This window comes from Pyxicephalus adspersus, chromosome 6 (assembly GCF_032062135.1).
Source record: "Pyxicephalus adspersus chromosome 6, UCB_Pads_2.0, whole genome shotgun sequence".
NCBI classification, from domain to species: Eukaryota; Metazoa; Chordata; class Amphibia; order Anura; family Pyxicephalidae; genus Pyxicephalus; species Pyxicephalus adspersus.
In genome coordinates, this window is record NC_092863.1 from 57,610,717 (window position 1) to 57,622,982 (window position 12,266).

At 38.0% G+C, this 12,266-nt stretch overlaps 1 protein-coding gene across 2 annotated transcripts in view; it reads right to left on the reverse strand.

Annotated features, from left to right (window-relative positions):
* The window catches only part of NOS1 (nitric oxide synthase 1), a 156,998-nt gene extending 146,489 nt beyond the window's left edge, over positions 1-10,509 (reverse strand). The window contains exons 1-2 of one of the 2 annotated variants that reach the window (XM_072415942.1): positions 10,130-10,509; positions 9,966-10,034 (exon numbers count right to left, since the gene is read on the reverse strand). The gene's annotated coding sequence lies outside the window, so the exon portion shown is untranslated. The remainder of the gene's footprint in view (positions 1-9,965; positions 10,035-10,129) is intronic. The other variant, XM_072415944.1, reaches the window with a different exon arrangement.
* Between the last annotated feature and the right edge of the window lie 1,757 nt (positions 10,510-12,266).

The window sequence follows — 12,266 nt, forward strand, 5'->3', positions numbered from 1 at the left end:
ATATATATATAGATATATATATAAATATATTACCCTTAAAGTTTATATATCCAAATTAAGTAGAAAACAAGCAATTTCTATATATAGTTTATTTTTCCAGTAAAGCAAAAGCACCGCAATAATAAAACAGACGTAATAGCAATTAAAAAGTGCAACGTACATCGCTGTTTAATGAGCCCTACAGACAATTTCTGTATCTGCAATTATTTTTTCTACTTGTTGACAATTTCAAAATGAAACATAGAAAATAGAGCATCTGCTTTGTGTAGTATTGTTTGTTTTTCTTTGCATGCATGGTTTTATAGTTTTAGTTGGCACATACAAGTTGCCCCATTCAGACATATATTATTGTGTATTTTTTTACAAATGACCTTTTTGTAGCCAGTGATATTTATATTGTATTCTTCCAGAATAATGAATGCTCTGCTCTATATGTTTACAAACATCAAAGAAGGGTTTTGTTCTTTCTGCTTAATAAATTGGGATACATTCTCAGAGAAAAATGTATTTAAAGCATAAAGAGGGGTAAAATTATTAAGGACATGGATCAGGAAAGGCGTAGGGTTCCTTGGGGCCAATTACCACTAAGTAACATAAAAGCTAATTTACTTTTTATATTTAGAATAATTCTACTTCTATATACTACCAAAATTCTATTTGAAAGCTGTCAAATTCTACAGATTCAATTGACATTATATAGTCATGCATTACTGTCATGTGGGTCCCTGCAGTTCTAAGTCCGTAGATTCTACCAAAATTTTAATTGTTTTGGTCTGCTTTAATCTGTTAGCCTCAGTTGGGGTTCTGCATCCCTTCATACCGACTTCCACTTGATTCTCCTGTACTTTACCCTATAATTAATTCATTCATTCATTAAACTTAATAATGCAAACTTTTAATGCTTTTGATCCCAAAAGTCAAATCAAACTTGGTCAAATCCATTTGAATTTTTAATGCTTATTTTGCAAATCTACAAATGTAACTATCCCAATAAAATGCATGTGTTACCACAATGTGTGAGGATGCATGAGACAGGTTTGGTTTGCTGGATTGCCATTCATTTTAATGGCACCCAGGGTATCTTTGCACCACAGTGCAATACAAAGTATGGCAACCCTTTGATTTGCATTGCTGTTTACTGCATGTTTTAATTAATTTTGGGTGTAGTTTGCTGGATTTGACAGCCTATTTAAATGAAAGGACTGCCTAAACTCTAACATAAACAACACGCCAAAACTTACACCAATATAATCAACATGGGACTTTATAATTTAAAGAAGAGTCACAAAGAAAATGTTTACTGCTTCCTACAGCAGAATGACATAATCTCAGTCTAGACAAAGTCATTCGACTAGGATTGACTGGAGTTGAAGATCCAGGACTGCTCTTTAATCAAAGTAAAGCTTTTTGAAGAATACATAACTGTTTCCGTACACTGTGGAATATCAGAACTTCATTCATAAAACTTGCTAAGTTTCTGAGAGGTCCACTTTTTAATAATAGGGAAATACCTTGGAGCCCTGGTTGCCATTTTATTAGGTCCCAGAGAACTATATTCACACCTCAGTAAATGTTTTGCCTCTGGAACAAAATCCTCCATGATATGAAACTATATGAAACACATTATTGCACATCTCAGTGAACTCTCCTCTCCAGAAACACATCCTTTCATTAAGTCACCACTTTTCATCATATTCAAACTATGCCACTGGGACTCTGCAGCAACACTCCTAAAAAAGTCCCCCTTCACAATAAATGCTATTAAATTATTATTTTTCAGGGAATGCAGTGAAATCAGGTTAGTTTCTGTGATGCACATCGGTTCTTTTGATAAAAAGCAATTACTGAACGTCACATAATATCTGAAAATGAAGGTAGGACCCACACTGCAATCAGCACAGTAAATAAGGAAGAAACTCCCCAAGGAGCCTTCCTACTAATGTCCTCTTTGATGTGATTGTTCCACATTTCCTTTTCTTAGCAAACAGTATATGTATAACAAATATACTGAATAGTATCAGTGCACACATTGGTGGGAAATTGCCTAATTCCTCTTTAAATGTATTTTTACACATATTGTACTTCTTTCTGGAACATGGTAGGGTCAATTTTTGGTGGAATTAGCCTGCACAGAAGTCTATTGCAAATTATTATTTTAGATTTGTTATGCTTAGTCTTAGATTCTCCTACTGCAACAGATGCTAATCATAATTCCCAACACTTGTCCTCCTAGGAGTTTTGGGTGTTCCTGGCCATGTGTGCATGTCTTGACACTTGTCGCAATCTCCATAGTATAGAATAATACATTTCCGGCAAGGAGAGTGGGAATCCCTGATAAGGAACTGAACTGCATGGTACAGCTCATTTGTGTGTCCAGTTCTATCCAAGCAGCAGATTCTATAGATAGAGTTTATCAAATACCTGTACATACAGATTGACACTCCAGCATCTATGATAAATAAAATAAATGGCTTCTTGTAGGGAGCAACATAAGTCTCACATAAAAAGTCACCACCCAGCAACAAGGAATTTTTTTTCTTAGTTGTAAATTGTTCCCAAAATATGATTTATGGTTATGACAGTTTTTTTTCTAAAAGATGGATTATGTACTTTCCATTACATCATGTATTTATAACAGTCATGGTAAACTAACCTTCAGCATATGTATTTCAGTGAAAGAGCTTTCTAAGTCCAAGAAGAGACAACAATATAATTTAATCCAGGTAAAGAAGACCTGGATGTACAAATGCATAAGCCACTTAATGTAATAGAGCCCCTCTTCTGTCACATAATATAGCATCATTTAGTGAAAAAGTTGTTAAATATAATTCTTCTCACAAGATGGATCAGGATGACACTATTTCTAGTATGGAAGCTATTGGTATGGTAAGTATGTATACTGACCTTTTTCAACCATTGGGAACCCAATGTATTAGGCACACTTTGTATTTTATTGCAAAGTAGTTTTTAATTTTTTTTTTTTAAATACAGCTTGAGCCATTAAAAAGATGTGCACAGCAGGACTGTGGGATGGGGAGTAAATATTCCAATCAGAACATTATTCCAGTGCTCTCAGTCAACTAACATCATACGGCATTTACATCATAGTACAAAAATTACCAGGGGTGTAGTGAGTCAGGCACACGTAAGCACGCCGTGCCCCCACTTTTTTCAGCAACGGGCACGCAGGCATTTAGATAACAAGGATGCTTGCTCGCCATGGATAGCCTTCACTATTACCATGCACCCTCTTCTTTTTTTACGACTACACCCCTGAATACTACCTTACATCAGAAAGGTGAAAAGGAATAAATGCATCAGAGTGTTGCTGCTCCTTCCTTTGCCAAAGAGAGAAAAAAGGTCTTTTAGAAATCTACCCTTGCACCCTCTACCCTGCACATGTGTAACTCAGAGTAGGGACCCAAGATTCTCAGAGCATCCTGGCTTACCCTGCTTGTGCAGGAGTTATGTCATCTTCACCAAGCCAATCAAGCTGGCAGAACAAAAACACCTGGAAGAAAAAAGAATATAGATGGCTGCATTGGCAGCAAAACAGAGATATGTGAGTGCATGTAAAAAATTGAGATGAGACAGGTAGGGTTATTGTATTGCAGAATGGACATCACCTGTCCTATCTCCAATATAGGAACTGCCTGGTGAATTTTTTTGGATCTTTGGGTTTATTTCCTCTTTTATGTTATCTGTTAGGACGTTCAGTGACTAACATTCTTCTCAGCAAGGAAATATTTTTTTTAAGAATGAACAGTGAATTCAGTTTAAGGCAAGCCCTGTCTGACACATAATAATGACACAAGTTCAGGCAAGTTCAATGAGAACAAATAACAAGCATAAGAAGGACAAGGAACAGCAAGTTATAGAATCAGTGCAGGGACAGAACAAACAATTATAGTAACGTAATGCGGGGAGACATGTCAGAAAGGATGTAACACACAACAATCAAGCTCTTTTTTTCCTGGACCAAGCATCTCGCTGCACTCTACGCAGGCACAAACGTATGCACAATTTGCTACATTGGTTTGAAAACCATGATCTACACTAGCAGCTCAGACATGATGAAACTAATTTAAGATATGATGGCAACTGATGCATGAGTCACTGAATAACTAATGCATGCCACATCTCTACTGTATGGTATTCCTTGCTCCGCAGAGCTCTACATTTCCAAAATTATAGCAGGCCAGGCAGCGCATACAGGTTAAACTCAAATTACAATAAACAGAGCTTTGGGAATTGTAATATATCAGAGTAACATATAAACAGAAGTTCAAGCTCTCTGCTTTATGAAGAGGTTAGTGGGAAAAAGATGAGGTTAAGGGTAATCGTGTCTATGTGAAATGTAAACCTAAGACATCCTGAAACAGATTGTTACTGCATAATGTGATGAATATTTATCAATGATTGGAGGCACTCAAGCACAGCCAAAGAATAACGATTTGCAGATATCACACCCATAATGGGGAAACCTGCAGAAGTGGTGTAAGAAATGCTGTAAAACAATCATTTTCACTCTTCTCCCCAGTAACTCTGATGCTGCATTTTTATGAAATTACATTGGCACAGTGGGACTCATTTGGAAAAACTGTAATGGGAAATCCACTTACAGAGGTCCATAAGCTGGCATTATCACCTTGATGAGCACTGCACTTTGAGAAGCAAAAATGGGATACTGCTGGCAATGGTATTAAAATATTGATATAATTAATATAATATATTGATAATCAATCTCTTTATTTCCCTTGGTAAACATTTTTCCGGGGACTGAAAGTGAGGTAAAATTAGGGTGTTGTTACCATAAGAGGAAATTAGGTAGTCTTTTTTTAGGAATGCTTGTTTTGGTAAAAACTTAGAGGAAATGTATTTCATTTCTTGAGCTATTTTATAAGGGAAACCCCTGTAATAAATTCAAATAATACAAAATTTGTAGCCATTCTGAATTTTTAAAAAAGTTGGATTTAGATATACTTAAATGTAACTTTACATGAGTACTGGATATATGGGTACTGGATAGTGTATATTTTTGAATAGTTCCAGGAGAAATGTCTTGTACAAATTACACATTAAAAAAAAATCCCTTTTCAGGCATCAGTTACCCCCCCCCCCCTCCTTTTCCGCTAGGCACCATAGCAGTCAGCTGGGCTTCTGTGATTGTAGGTACATCCTGTGATATTAGTAACTACAACAGTCTACAGGACATCTTCTGCTTATTCTCCAGAAGCACACAGGAATGGGTTACATGTTAGGATGCATCAGGCACCCAGGCCACCTAGGACATCACAGCCACTAAGGGAACCATTTGAACCCATGGCAATGCCATCACTACTTCAAACTGCCTCATCTGCCCTGTTTGGCTTGTCTGGAGATCCTGTGCTCACCATGCAGCTCCTTTCTCCTCTTTTCTGTCTTTCATAAAACCTGGGGAGAAGCCTGGGCTTCCTGAAACATGTGAAGAGGTTTGGCATAAGTTGGCAAAGTTGCATCTCTTAGCAACCATGTGACTGTCCTCACTTGTCCAGGTGTCGAGGATCCTGGAAATTGGAAATGAAGCTGCCAGCTGTCAGTTTTTAAGGTACCTAGATAGGGGACATTGAGGTGATGTGAACAGAAGGGTAGTATTTTGTGGGGGATACGGAGTTGGGCTAAAGTTTGTGTAAACTTTAAAAGTCAGCAGTACAGGTAAAAGGAGAGAAAGGAGGAAATAAGAGAACACAGAGATGAGGAATAACAACACCAGGGGTACAAGAGGGAAGTTGGCGGGTGTAAGACGGGGGTGTATTAGTACAGAGGGGTAGATTAGGGGATGTAATAGCTCAAGGAAATAGGTTATAATAATAAAGGGGAAAGATTAGGGGGTGTAATAGTAAAGGGCAGATAGCCTAGCTGTGTAATGGCAAAGAGGGGTAGACTGAGGGGGTGTAGTAGCAAAGTGGGAATAGACTAAAGATGGGAGTAGGGTGATTATTAATAAAAGATAGACATAGGAGTGTAATGTTAAAGGGAAGATATTATTAGTATAGGTTAGTAATAGGGTGTAATATTAGGAAGGGGATACACTAGGGGTTTAATGGTAAAATGGGGGGTGAAGACTAGGGTGTAATAAGAAAGATGTGATAAACTGGATAGAGGGGGGTGATAGTAAAGAGATAGGGATGGGTTGGATGGATAAATTAGTGAAAAAATGATAGACTAGGTGGTGCTTGCAAGCAAAGTATGGACAACAGATAGCCCCTGCACTATTTGATAGGGCACAAAAAATACAAGTAGCTGGAAAAGGAGCTGGTTGAGAGTCAAGTGCTGTGTGTGTCAACATCAAAATCTGGTAATGGTTGGGGGAGGATAGGCAGCACAAGCTAGCTGGCACAGGGTAGAAAAAAGTATAAATCCAGTCCAGCAGGCATCCCCGCATTTTGCTACTGCTTCCATGACACATGATAAATTGGGATAAGCGAGGCATTATCAGGAAGGAACTGGAGACAATCAATGCAAAATAAAAAAATACTTCAAAATACTGAAATATTTCAATGGCAGATCAGAGGTTAAGAATTAGCACATCAGTTAGGATATAGGCAAGGTGAGGATGGGGAAGTACACATCCTGAAGGAGAAGAGATAGAAAGAGCAAGAAACCAAAACAAGAAAATAAACAGAACAGCTGGAGGGTCTGCTATGATGAAACAGTCTTCATAAAAGTCCTATCATTTAGTTGTATAGGATACTAATGTTACAAATACCGTCTTCAGAATGATTTCTAAATGGTATCCTGTTATTTCTGCTAGCCCATTTATGGGGGGTAAGGGAGAGAGGGATTCCTATGTCAGTACAATTAACCTGTCTGTCATTATGTCTAAGCTTATGTGACTTCCACCTGAGCTCAGAATTTTAAGCGTAGGAGAAAGATACAATTTTATGGTAATTCAGCATTATGTCATTGAAAGCAAAGCATTTGAGGACCCCAATGTGAAGCTTGGTAGATAAGTGAGGGGTAACAAATAAACTGTTTCTTACTTGTATGCAAGGGGGAAAGACATGGGAGGTCTTCTATCAAAGGCACTAGAAAAAATGTAGTTACTTATACCCAAATAATATTCATTTTTCCGTTCGCGCCACTTATGTAAGTCGGGATCAACTGAAAGGACTGCCAAGTTTTAGAAAAATCGCCATTTTTCTGCAGATAGCATGACAGTACGGCCTCATAAACTTGAAACAACAACAATTTACAATGAACTTACAATGCTTATATTTAAAAATTTATATTTACTAATGTATTTATTACTGGTTACATAGCTATATAATTTATGCCGTTGATGTCTTTTGTTGTCTTTTAAGTGCCTTTGTCATAACAGAAGTATGAGGGCTGCCATTGCTGGCTTTCTTTTGAAAAAGGTAGTTTGCTTGGCTGTGGCTTGATTTAACTAATTAAAATACAAGGTGTAGCTGTAGAATGTCCAATTTGGACTAATCCCCCTATTCCATATTGCAAAAATAAACTAGAGGCACTAGCTACTAGGGCATAACACTACTAAACCCTTGCTAAAACCAACCAAGTGGTTACCTATATGCAACCCTACACCTGGAGTTTTGGCTCCTCTGGAACTAGAAACTTCTGAGTTGAGCAATCACATGACCCGGGGAGCTCGGACCTTCTAGCCCATCCGTTATAAACACCATTGTCATAACTACCGCCTACTTCCAAACCTCCCCCTGCTTACCAGCCACTCCCCCCCATTAAATACCCCAACACAAAATCTTGGATTTTAAATTGGCTGGCAAGCAGCCGTTTATTTAAAACACCATTAAATAAAGTTAACTTTCCAAATAATTAACAAACAAATATCCAAATAAAATAAATGCCAAATAAAATTACATTACATTTTACTTTCACATTGATAAGCATACATTAACATAAATTAACACAACACTCCGTTATTAATATAATTATTATTAAAACGGTATTATATAATGTTAACATATTACATTGAATATAGCTTAATGAACCAACAACTTAATTCCCCTTTTAATAATACATAACCATTACAACAGTATCCATAATGTTATCAAACTCCCAATTATACACCCAAAGAACCAAGCTGCAGGTCTCAGAAGGCAAAATCCCACCCAACAAGAATTGAACTCTTCCAACATCTCCACCTTGGCCCCTAGCTGCCCAGCACTGCCTTCAGGAGCCATAATCATCCGTTCACCATAAAGGGGGAGACCCCACCAAAGGGGATCCCCCCTGCCAAAATCCACCACTTTTCCAATACACTGAATCCCTGCCTTCCAAGACCCCAACCGCTAAAACGAACCCAACTCTCAACTCTACCTAAACATAAGAGGGAGGGTGGGTGGGAAACTTTTTCTTTCCAAAAGAGGGCCTCTCACTATCATCCAGCCCTTTTAACATCTCCCATTCCTAATCTCCTCCTACCCCACGTTGTATACTAGCCCAGCCCCCTCTAGCAACACTACCTTTTTCTTAACCCCTTAAAAGCTCTGGGCTAGGCCTTGCACCGGGTCATGTGACCCTGCGCCTAATTCTTATGGCTACGGGCCTCTCTTTCCTTCTGGTCTCACTCTTCTCTGAAGATGCCCAACAGGGCAAAAAATGTCACCACTGAGACATTTACGATCAAGGACAGAGATTATATTTGTATTACCTTTATTCTTTTTTTATGACACTTTTTTGATTACTGTATCGTGTAACAAATGTATATGTATGTCTATATAATATTCCTATTACACAAGAAGTCTAAAACCTCATCATGGAAGGAACATTGTCAAAAGGAGGCTTTATTAGGGCAGCCTACAAAAATCACTAGAGATGGTCAGATTGCACTGATTTGAAACTGAGCCAATATCACTCTGCCACTTGAAGAGTTTGATTGGCCCTTTCAAGTCAGGACAATTTCCATAAAATTTGTATGAGATATGCATAAAAGATAATAACTTATGACAAAAACCCTTAATAACTATGCCATTGGAGGTCTGTTTGTGTGCAGACAATGACATGCTCACTCCATCATATGCTCCTGGCTGGTCCAATTCTGCAGGGCCTGACTTAACATCCATGACACTTCCATCTAACAGCAGCCTTTCAGTATCTGTTCAGATCTTTCATGTTATCTTCCCTCTGAATATAAAGAAAGTTTACCAGTCTCCTTCTTTAAATGATTGTTGCTGAATATTTTATTATCTAGGTTTATCAACCAAGAAATCACTTGGAGAATTGGAGTCATCAATTTATTAACAATAGTTTAATGCTTTATTTTTATAAACCTGATATATCTCCCATGTGCCTCTTTGGCCCTTTGAAGTATTAAAAGCTGTTGCTAGAGGTACCAGACACTGCTAATGCTAAGAAAGTAAATATGTCAATTTTCCACTGGAAAGAAAAGACAACTATTTTTAGTAATGTCTCCCTTCCATCCCTCATGAGTGTACCTTGAGACTGAGAATGTCAGATAGCAATACATATGCACAGTTTTCAAAATTTACGCAAATACATATCAATATATTATATATTGATTTCCCATTTTATTTACAGATTCCTAATCTTTTGTCCTATAACCCAGAGCCTTGTAAATATTTGTACAAGAACAGGAAGATAATAGGTGGAGCTAGAACAAGGACAAATTAATAACCGTGACCTTGTGTCTCCTGTCCCTCCATCCATCAAGTTACATGCCTGTTACTCCAGATTAACTTTCCACTGACTTGTCATATTTAAATAGAATCGTTATTACATACAGTGCTGCTTCAGTACTAGTTCCAGGGAGACCTTGTGAAGGTGAACAGCACAATATGTTTCCGAAACCTCAATCAGTTGTAATTTAACCCTTTTGTAAAACAATGCTTTGATTTTAATTGTAGCATGCATATACTTTTCAACATCACTTCCTATTTATATAAGCATTTTATTGCCGCAAAAAATGACATTAAGTTTCCTACCTTAATGTAACCTCAGCATGTAAAGGAACCACTTCTAGCTAATGTTTACAAGTTGCTAATGACATCGATCTGAAAAACATGCATTAAAATCTGATCATTCTAGGCTTGTTAGCACAGTTCACACAGACAAAGCTACTTAGGCAAACAATTAGTAAAAATCTTACTTTCATGATTCTTTTGATGCGTTCATTCAGTCCAGCCATCTCTTTCGTTCTCTCTTTCTTCTTTGCCTTCATATTCCGTGAAGCCCCCACCTCTATCAGGCCCTTTTTTTACATCTGGAGTTTCAAAGTGCTAATTACTCAGTGGGAGTCCTGTGGCTGCTTTAGTGCTTGTATAACGGGGACTGTAGTAGGATTAACCTTCCTTCTCTGTGTAAAGCTAGCACCCATGCAATCTCCTCCTTCGCACAATATAAAGGAGACATCGGGTAAACTCACATTTGCAAATCCCCCTCAGGATACTCATACTGCATTTCCCAAAGCCCTCTAGCCCCTTTGGCTGTTCTGGTGTTCTTCACTTTAACAGCTTCATTAACAATGACATAGAATACTCCCTATTATTCACAGGGTGAAGGTGTAGAAATAAACGTTTCGTATATATTTATATCTGTAAATGTAAAATCTGTGCACGCCCTCTGCCAGTGGATATGCTGTAGTCATATGCTTAAAGGCAAATGATCAGTAAAGTGCAAGTTATAGCAATGATCCACCGTTGAAATACAAGCACAAGGTATAAAATAACACTCCTTGAAAAATGTCCAAGTATTTGACATTCAGTTTTCTTTCCAACACATGAACAGCGATTTAACAACCTGTTTTACCATGTGACATTATAAAGGGTGTATTTTTTATTCTTTACGTGTATTATTATTCAAGAATAACCAGGGCAACAGATTTAGGCCATAACTTACCAAACTTAGCAGGAATATTTCATTCCTACAAAGGGTCACACCATGTAAAAAAATCTATTTCTTACAGGTTAAGACTGATGGACTGAACCAGCCTCTCAGCTTCTTTTGAAGCCTAACTTCAGGCCCCTATTTTCCTATAGAAGGTTCCTTCATCCAGCATGTCTTTTTTCAGCAGCAGTAAACAAAATAACACAGCAGCAGCTGTATTTCTGGGCCGCTATATAGTAAAATTCATATACCTGGTGTTTGTGGTCCCATACCCGTCTCCCTCTCCGCCTTGCCATATATTTTAGGAACCTTGGAGCTCTATGTTTATGGAGAGAGAGTCAGGAATGGGACTACAGACACTGAATATATGAGTGGCCTAGAAGTACAGTTCTGCATCTGTGCTTTTTCTGGTTGCTACAGGTAAAAATGTCCACTGAAAGAAGACATTTTGAATGAATGGACCTTCATTACGCAGAAGAGGTACCTGGAACGGGTAAATAGGTTGTCTTTCAAGTTCAGCTTTAAATGCCCCAACAAGATCCTCCTGATTCCTTTGTCAAGCAAACCTTACTAAATTTACTGCAGTCTGAGAAATATTAAAAGTCTTAAGGTTCAGAGTCATGGGGCATCCAACAGGATGGGTGCAGGTGGTATTGCTTGAAACTAGACTTCTTTTCACAAAAGCTGGCCATTATATATATTCTGGGTGAATTGCAAATGTTTAGTAATAGCTAAGATAAACCAAGATAAACCATTTATACTTTAAAAGATATACAGCATTTCCATGGAGCTGGGCCCGGTTAGGCATTTAGTCTCTTATACATATTATACATATATTCAATCTTGATTGCCCCAGACCCAGATTTCACATTACCTTTTGTATTAAAGTGGTGATTTTTTACAGGCCCACATAGATCGACTACTTTCGATAGCACACACATCTTCAGTCAGTTCAGCGTATCAGGAAACTGGGTACAAAATTCTGACCGGGTGATATAGGGGCCCTACCCGTCTACGCTCTATGTTTCCTGAAGCTTTAGATGCTGGAGGTGTGGTGAAGATAGAGGTTTTTTTTCACATCTTTTAGGAGTGCCTGAGGGTGCGTTCTTTTTGGGGGAAGGCTCATAAACTTCTCCCAAGGTTTACAGATTTTCAGACCCCATTTGAAACTATTTTTTTCCTTCTACATCACAATAATTTCGCACGCAAAGTTTATAAATTATAAATACCTACTGATTAGACTGGTGGATGCAGCAAGAGCATGCATCCCAGCCATGTGGAAACTATCTGGATCACCTAGCACTGCCCAGTCGTTAAAACGAGTCAATGATATTTATGTGATGAAAGACTTGAGCACTGATCTAAGAGGCTCGGAGGAGCCAACCAACCAGAGATGGTAC